The following is a 9,158-nucleotide window of genomic DNA, read 5'->3' as shown; positions in this document are numbered from 1 at the left end:
GGGTAGGCTGAACTCCACTTGGCCATCTCTTTTTGAGGAAGGAAATGCTTCTTATCCCAGGAAATGGTTAAGAATAATAAACAAATCTTGGCCATCAGTGAAAAGGTCAGTAGAAGAGCTACAGCCCAATAATTCAGACCTTGTTCATCTACCTTTTGCCATCTCCCTGAGCCCCAACTCTCCCACCATACTGACCCCTCATCTCTTTGACCTTTGGCACTTCTTAAAGACTTGCACACACATTCCTGAGTCATCAGAAACCTGTGGCCTCACCATGGAACTGAAGAAGCTGAAAGATGTACAGGGAAATTAATTCCCCAGTACAACAACTCTCAGCTCTCTTCAACAACTCCTCAACCTACAAAATCAGAGATTTGGCCACTGCCCTGATCATTATGAATATTAATTCCTATTGCACAAACCAAAGCTGGTATAGGATCTCAGATTCTTCAGTTTCCTGGGAGGACAATGTGTAAAGTATTAATACAGTCCATCATGAGAAATACAATTCATTAAAATACACAGAAATTCATGAAGTCTTTCATTGTTTATTTCATGAAGTGAAAACATTTATTCCAACCAGATAAAGGGAAGGGAAAAAAAACATGTTTTCTATACCTCCAATTTCATACACTCTAGTATGAAATGAATCAATAGTAGCTAGGAGGAGTGAAATCAAAGATTTCCTTTTCAGCAGTAATAAATCCAGTCAAACCCTATTTGCTATGGCACTTGACATGGCTTGTAAAATCTGAAGTTACTAAATTATGTATTTCAATAGTAATCCCTTACAAAATTAATAGGAAGTGCTAAATTAGGACAAATGGCCTCCAATGGGATCCAGATGCTTAACCCTAAACTAGGTAGAAAGTGTGAAAAATTAAGAAGTGTACTAATTTTTTTTTCCCTGAGTTTCATGAAGGAGCCAGTTCTTCAAGCATGGAATGTAAACACTTGGGAAGGTAGCCTAAGAGAAGCATGCATTATGTCGCAGCCTGAGTCCCAGCTGTGTTTATACTAGGATTCCAAAATATCTGAGCCTGGAAGGAGAAGTGGTAGCATGAGGAGGGACAGCAGAGCCTGCTGGGAGAGACTGATCCCAAAGGGAAAGAGAGAAGCTAGTTTAAGACAAATGGGATGTGTGCTTGTTGATAGAGCCTGTCACTCAGCTTATCTTGTTAGCTCCTTTTCCAGACTCACATCTGATTCCCAAGGGGGTAGAGAAAACCCAGATATGTGTCAACGTTATTGGTCCCCTTGGCAGTGATGGCTATATTGATGGTGATGGCAACAGTAAGGCAGCAGTGGCCTTAGCAGTGTCAGGTTCAACAGCACCACCTTCAGTCTTGGAGATTGACAGTTTCCAGGAGGACGGGGTGCCCACAGAGGGGGGAGAGGCCACTCCCTCTGCCTATGTCTCTGCCTGTCTCTGTCTCTCTCATGAATAAAGAAAATCTTAAAAAAAAAAAAAAAGGAAGAAAGAAAAGAAAGAAAGAAAGAAAGAAAGAAAGAAAGAAAGAAAGAAAGAAAGAAAGAAAGAAAGAAAGAAAGAAAGAAAGAAAGAAAGAAAGAAAGAAAGAAAGAAAGAAAGAAAGAAAGAAAGAAAGAAAGAAAGAAAGAAAGAAAGAAAGAAAGAAAGAAAGAGAGAAAGAAAGAAAGAAAAGAAAGAAAAGAAAAGAACAAATCTCTTTTGTGACCAAGAGAACTAGTCCTCAGAGAACTAGTTATGGTAGGCTGAATAATCACCCCCTAAGGATTCTCATGTCCTAATTTCCAGAACCTGGGGATATTTTACCTTGCATGGTAAAAGGGACTTTGTACATGTGGTTAAGTAAAGGATCTTGAGATGGGAAGTTTATCCTGGATTATTTAGATAGGACCAATGTAATCACCAGGATGGTTATAAGAGGGAAGGCAGGAGAGTTGGAATCAGACAAGATTTAACAACAGAAGCAGAGGTCAGAGAAAGATTTAGAGGTGCTGTACTGTTGGCTTTGAAGATGAAGAATGGGGCCCCCAAGCCAAGGAATGCAGGTGGCCTTTAGAAGCCAGGAAAAGGCAAGGAAACAGGTTCTCCCTTAGAGCCTATGGAGGGAGCGTGGCTCTGCTAACCCATTTTAGACTTCTGACCTCCAGAACTATAAGATAATAAATGTATGTGGTTTTCAGCCACTAAGTGTGTAATAATTTGTTACAGCTGCAATAGGAAAATAATACACTAGTGATACATGCCTCCCCCCACCACCCTCAGACCTTTCAGAATCATTTGTGAGAACCAGAAGGTTCAAATTCCCACGGAACAAGCAGAAGCAGAGCCAGAATGTTTGGGAGCTGTTCTTATTCGTGGTGTGTGTGAGTAGAGGGATGCAGGTTAGAGCAGGGTAGACTGGGTCCACAGGTCTGCTTTACACTCCAAGTCTCCGGGACAGGACACTTTCTCTTATATCTCACCTTGGATCTTCATTCGATTCATCAGCATCTTTTTTCTGCAACACTGGAAAGATTGCAAACCAAAACATGCATGACTTTGCTCTCTTCCCTTTTCTTCCTGAATTTCTGAGAGGCAAATCAGGCCACAATACCCTCAGTGGGTACCATACATATTCATAAATGAATTCCCAAGTCATTTCAAACCCTGAGACCAAATCCCATCCTTATCTCTTCGATACTAATAATATAGCATTTCTCAGTCACTCAGCTCTAGATTTTAATTCAACCCTTAAAAACATTTGCCAAAAAGACATTCTGGAAATATCTTCAGAGGTTTGCCCTATGATTACAAAATAAATCCAGCCCACCCACCTAGGGTTCAGTACTCTCTTTCCAGCCAGGTCACCATTAAAGATGGAGGACTATTTTTCAGGGCCCAGAAAAGTATTTGAATTGGCTGTATTCATCCAGTACATTCTGCCAAATGCATCAGTTGTTTCTTCCCCCAAATCAACTGTGTCCTAGATTTGAAAAATATATACAGCCTTCCTATTAGTAGTCATTACAGTATATTTTACTAATATTTAACTACTGTCTCTGATAAGAATAGAGATCAGGGAACACACAAAAGATTGTATATAACAAATTATTTTTAAACCTTATTTTATCTGTGATATAATGTCTCTTAATCCTTACACAAGAGCTATGAACAAAAAGGAAAAAATGATGACTTTGTTCAAATTCCTTTTATTATTTTCCCTCACCACTTTCTGGCAGATTTGTCAGAGAATATATAAAGGAATAATGGTAGGGCAAAAGCAAAATAAACTATTGACCATGATATTCAAAGGCTGGGGACAACCTGCTCCATGGACCATTCCAGCTGGACTTGTCCTTGGAACAAGTTATACAACCTTCGGCAAGTCACAGATTTTCTAGACTTCAATCTCTTCTGTTCTCCTACAATAGTACTTTCACATTTGCTTTATTAATATCTGCCAGTTAAATTGTTTAACATTTATCCTTTCCATTTTTAAGTTTAAATTGAAGGAGAGGAAATACTCCCCATTTATATGAGAATGTCAAGTATTCCACTAGGGAGGTAGTAGCTAGAAAAGCAATGGGCCTGTAGACTTATTAACACTCCTGCCATCTCTACCACCACAGGTACCCATTTGCTATACATGCTCATATTCTTTGCTTTGGTTTGGTTCATTTTTTTCCATCTTCTATTTCCTTCTCCATTTGGAAGTGCCCTCTTCTTCTTCTGATTTTTCTACCTTTTAAGGCCAACTTGTGTCCACCTCCTCCAGAAAGCCTTCTCTGACCACAGATATCCAAAGAAATCCTTCTTTCCTTCAAATTTATGGCACTTCTCCTATATAGCATTCAGGGGAACATAATTATATCTTCCATATGATACCTTTTATTGTTACTTAACACTTGCATTATTTCTCATGTTTTTTATGCCTCTGATCTTCCAAAGATATCACAGACCTCCTGGAGATCAGACGTCATGAAAACCACTGTTTTGTATTTCCCACAGCCTCTAGATCTGCACTTTGCACGCAAGAAGCATTCATTCACTCATTATTTATCCATTCAACATGTGTTTGTTAAACCATATGCCAATTCATATCTGTTGAGAAAATGAGAACCAAAATTTTACTCAATGTAAAAACTGAATTATTCCATTTTTAATAACTCAGAATTGATCCTTCTCATTTCAGATTTACTCTTTCTTAACATTAGAGGGAAATTTCTCCACTGGAGAATTTAAACAGCAAATTTTCTCAAGTGGTTTCAAACATGTAATGGCATTGCATGTTCTTGTAATTACAACTGACACAAAGTGCTACAGGTTAATTAAGCACCTAGAACAACAGATTTTGTAGGCTTATAAATTGCAGAAATTACTGAGACTAACAGAGCAAAAATAATACTCCCCACAAGTGTTCAATTGCTAAACTATGTGTTAAATGGCAACATACTTGCTTTAATTTAATCACACTATATCTTTATGGAATATAGGTGTGGGCTTGCTAAATTCCTTCAGGGGCAATAAAGTAGATGCCCTGGCTCTACCTTGTAACCAGAATTAATGGCTACCTGCCATTCCTACCATAAATCTCAAGTTTCAAGTATTATAACTGAGCACATGAAAATCATATTAAATCCAGAGTTACAATCAAAATTATTAAGCCAGATGCTATTTTAATACATATCAAAGTGGATTACATTCATTAATTAATTTGTGTGCCTAAAGATGAAAGTCCCAAAATAGTCCAAAGGGTTATTCCCATATTTTTCCACATAGGCTACATAAAACAGGATCTATCTCAAAAATCAATGCATTTACTTCATTTTATAAACTGCTGCCATTTGTTAGTTCCCCCACGTGGAATTTGGCAAATTATTTCACTTTAGGTGGTAGCTAAAGTGAAGGGTACTGAGCAGTGAGTGTACTTGGAGAACATCGGTCAAACGCCACCTGGTGGTCAGATAAATATTTTTCTTACCATACTTAATCAGAGCTTTGCTGAGAAGGCAAACTGTATTATTGGTAATTACTAAAAATAAATCATTATGATCAATAATACCTTATCAATGCTTAATCATGTGTAATATTGGGTTGCTGGAGGAAATATTCAAATCAAGTTTATATTGGTTCAAATCTCAGCTCTCACTTTTTTGTTGCCCATTTCTTTACCTTATCCTCTGGGCCTGTTTTCTCATTCGTGTCATGAAGTTAATTCACGGAATAAGTGAAAACAAGACATAAAGGGAATAAAATAATGGCTTGGATATAATATGTATCAATAAGAGGTACCAACTGTTGCTATTATTATATTTTATCAACAACACCTGCTTAAATGCCAATTATTATTATTATTGTTATTATTATATACTGAAAGCATATGTTCTTTTCCTGCATTACCTCAGTTAATTCTCAAGAGAACCCTATCAAGTTAGCACTATTGTCTATCAGTTTAAAAATCAGGAAGCTGGAGACACATGGCTAGCTCAGTTGAAAGAGCACCAACTCTTTTTTTTTTTTTTTTTTTTTTAGAGCACCAACTCTTGATCTAAGAGTCATGAGTTCAAGCCCCACATTGGGCATAGAAATTACATACATACATTAATTAATTAATCTATCTTTAAAAAAATAAAAATAAAGTAAAATAAACTAGGAAGCTAACAATAATAAAGCTAAATGACTGGTTCAGGATTGCATAATAGGTAACAGCCAGAATTCAAACTTGACTGTGGGATGCCAAGGCCATGATCTTTATCACTATGCTAAACTGCTATTATCATGAATAATGACAATGACAATTATGGTGAAAAATAGTTCATGGGATTCTCCTCATAAAAAAATACCCTTCCCTTGCAAAGTTCATTTGAAATTTCATGAGAGCATTTCTATGTTTTCCCCCAGTATGCAAAAAGCCTGAGGAAAAGCTACCTTTGCTGTTTTATTTTATATAGAGGATGCCAACTCTATTTCTTTGACAAATATTATTATCTCCCAATATTTCCTCCCAGAGGGATAGCTGAGATGCCTCATTTACTTTTCCACTAGAAGTTTTTAGAAATAAGGGATCCCTGGGTGGCTCAGCAGTTAGCACCTACCTTTGGCCCAGGGTGTGATCCTGAGGTCCTGGGATCCAATCCCACATCGGGCTCCCTGCATGGAGCCTGCTTCTTCCTCTGCCTGTGTCTCTGCCTCTCTCTCTGTGGGTCTCTCATGAATAAATAATAAAATAAAATCTTTTAAAAGAAAGAAAGAATTTTTTAGAAATAGAATTCCTTCAGTTAAGCATTTGTTTTCAAGCCAGAAACAACCCAGAGGGGCTCAATATTCTACATCTATTTGCATCTTTGTTATTAAAATATAAACATAGTAAGATGAAAATTTTTAAGATATTATATTTAACATTTTATTACAAAAATAATATATGTTCATTGTTATAATTTTAGGAAACTATAGTCAAAAAGAAAAGATAAATGATGACCATAATCATACCACTCATTTATTAGGAAACATTGTCAATATTCATGCCATATGTCCTTTAGTTCTTCTTTTCTCTATGCAAATACATTTTTTAAATGGGATCATCCTACATGCCCTGTTTTAAACCTAATTTCTGGGATGCCTGGGTGGCTCAGCAGTTAAGCATCTGCCTTCAGCCCGGGGTGTGATCCTGGAGACCTGGGATCAAGTCCCACAATGGGCTCCCTGCATGGAGCCTGCTGCTTCTCCCTCTGCCTGTGTCTCTGCCTCTCTGTGTGTGTGTGTGTGTGTGTGTGTGTCTCATGAATAAATAAATAAAATATATTTTTTAAAATGTTTAAATAGGGATGCCTGGGTGGCTCAGTGATTGAGCATCTGCCTTCGGCCCAGGGCATGATCCTGGAGACCTGGGATCAAGTCCCATGTCAGGCTCCCTGCATGGAGCCTGCTTCTCCCTCTGCTTGTGTCTCTGCTTCTCTCTCTCTGTCTCTCATGAAAAAATAAATAAAAATCTTTTTAAAAAATGTTTAAATAAAAAAACAAACCTAATTTCTCATTTAATAACAACTGATGACTTGCTTGGCCATATTTGGCCGCCAACCAGCCTCCATCTTTCCAGTCCAGAAAACACTGTTATTCAGATAACTTAAAAGCCCCATAGGCATTTTAAATTAGAAACTGAATAATTCTGTAACTGAAGGCACAGACTGAAAACTTGTGAAAACAACCTCAACTTTGCTATAAATAACTTTCTTCCTTGTGTTTAAAACATATCTTTATTCTATCAAACCTTTATTCATTTCATTAAAATATAAATACCAGTTGTGAAGAAAGTCCTGTGCCAGACATTTAGGGGGCACCAGCATAAATCAGATACATTGCTACAGCATGTTGTGAGGAACAAGATGCTTTACTATGGACTTCATGAATCTCAAAGAAGTGCTTTCTGGGAGGAGGCTGTTTCGGGTGTCCGGAGGTAAGGGTAGACAATTTTCCCTCCTCATATCTGTTGATTCTCCAGTTTTTAATGGAAGCTGAGAAGCTTCCCTGGGGGAAAGGTTAAAAACCACAAGTGGGGTTCTGAAATACGTAAACACATGGGAACAGAGAAGTAGGGTGGGGAAATCCAATAGAGTCACATTGAAAAGGGTTCAATTTCAGAGCTTCTGAAAGAAAATCATCGTAATGGAAGCCAGACTCTACCACAGGGCAAACACAGGAGGGGAGCACTGCTTTCAAAACACAGAAATAGCATAATGCTATCCCTTGAACCTGCCCTCACAGCCCCAAGGCTGTGTGAGGGTACACCTGAGTGGGTGAGACTTCAGACTTCATCTGACTATGCAGCAATCAGTCCCAGCAACTCCTTGCAAGACTCATCTAACAGAGCATGACATTGACAGGAGATAAAATGTGGCCCTGCACTCATCAGAGTTAGAACCATCATAGCACTGCACAAATGGCAGCCCTAATGGCTGGGCTCACTAGTAAACATCTGTGTCCCAGAGAGCACCAGTTAACAGCAGCTGTGGTGGCAGCACCTCGCTCAGAGTGGCAGAAACAAGGGCAGATTAGTAACCGTAAGATATAGTCCTGGGGACACGGGAATACAGGTAGATGGAGAACCTGCAGGCATGCAGGTGGAAGCTAATGAGCTTGTTCACGCATTGCAAATACAAAGACCTATGTCCAAACTGGTATCTGAAATGGGCAATGCATCCTGAGTGTTGCCTGAGGTGAACTGGCACATTCACGTCCTGTCCGGCAAGGGCCACTGCTCTTCAACCTCAGCTGATGGAGGCTGTGCCAGCCCACAGGAAATGCTGACCTTATCGGCAACAACATCAGGTAGCACAAACTTGGACTAGGCTGAAATGAGAGAAGTGTTTACATGGAAACAGTGTGGCCAGACTAAAGCACCACAATCACCACCATTATCAGAGCCATAGCCAAGGAAATGGGGTAAAGCATCAATTTTCAATGAAGAGGCAAGAAACAGTGAATCAGCTCAGCCCCTTGCTGTGTTGAGATATCCACCAGTGTCTCTTCCGAACCTTATTATTATCTTGTGACGCTAGCAGAAGGGTCACAAGCAATGAGACCTTCGTGGGCTCAATGAGAAGTGAACTAAAGGGTAAAGATAGCACTCTTGGTTTCTGAGTACAAAAGACAGAGCAAGGAGCCAATGAGGGAGGCAAGGGCAGGTGTGATCTGTACCAGAGCAGTTGTAACAATTGAAGCCACACCCACCAGTGGAAAACGAGGGTGGGCCTAAGAACCTTCATATGGTATAAAATTAGGAAATAACTAAATACTAAATACACTCTAGAAATCTGATTTTTGGGTCCCAAATTCCAAGCTTTCAAGTCACTGATTAATATCTTTAGTGTCTCCAGCTATAAACAGTTAATGGGATATTGGCTTCAGTTCCCACCTAGAGCTTAGTGACATATGCTTTTCCTAACAAGCCAGGAGTTACCTATCAATGGTATGGGGCTTCAGGATAAGTGATGAGAAGTAGGACAGCTTCAGCGTAGGCTGTGACTGCAGCAGAGAGAAGGCAGCTCATTTGGGGGTGCTGCATCTGGGTTCAAAACCTGTTGGCTAAGCAGAAGAAGGCCAAGAACAAAAGGTAGATATGATCTTCCAATTAAATCCAGAGATTCGGAGAAGTTGGCACATACTTGTATAGCTAATGGCATTGGAGGTTATC

The sequence above is a fragment of the Canis lupus genome, chromosome 9 (assembly GCF_048164855.1).
Source record: "Canis lupus baileyi chromosome 9, mCanLup2.hap1, whole genome shotgun sequence".
Lineage (NCBI taxonomy): Eukaryota > Metazoa > Chordata > Mammalia > Carnivora > Canidae > Canis > Canis lupus.
This window is presented reverse-complemented; position numbering follows the sequence as displayed.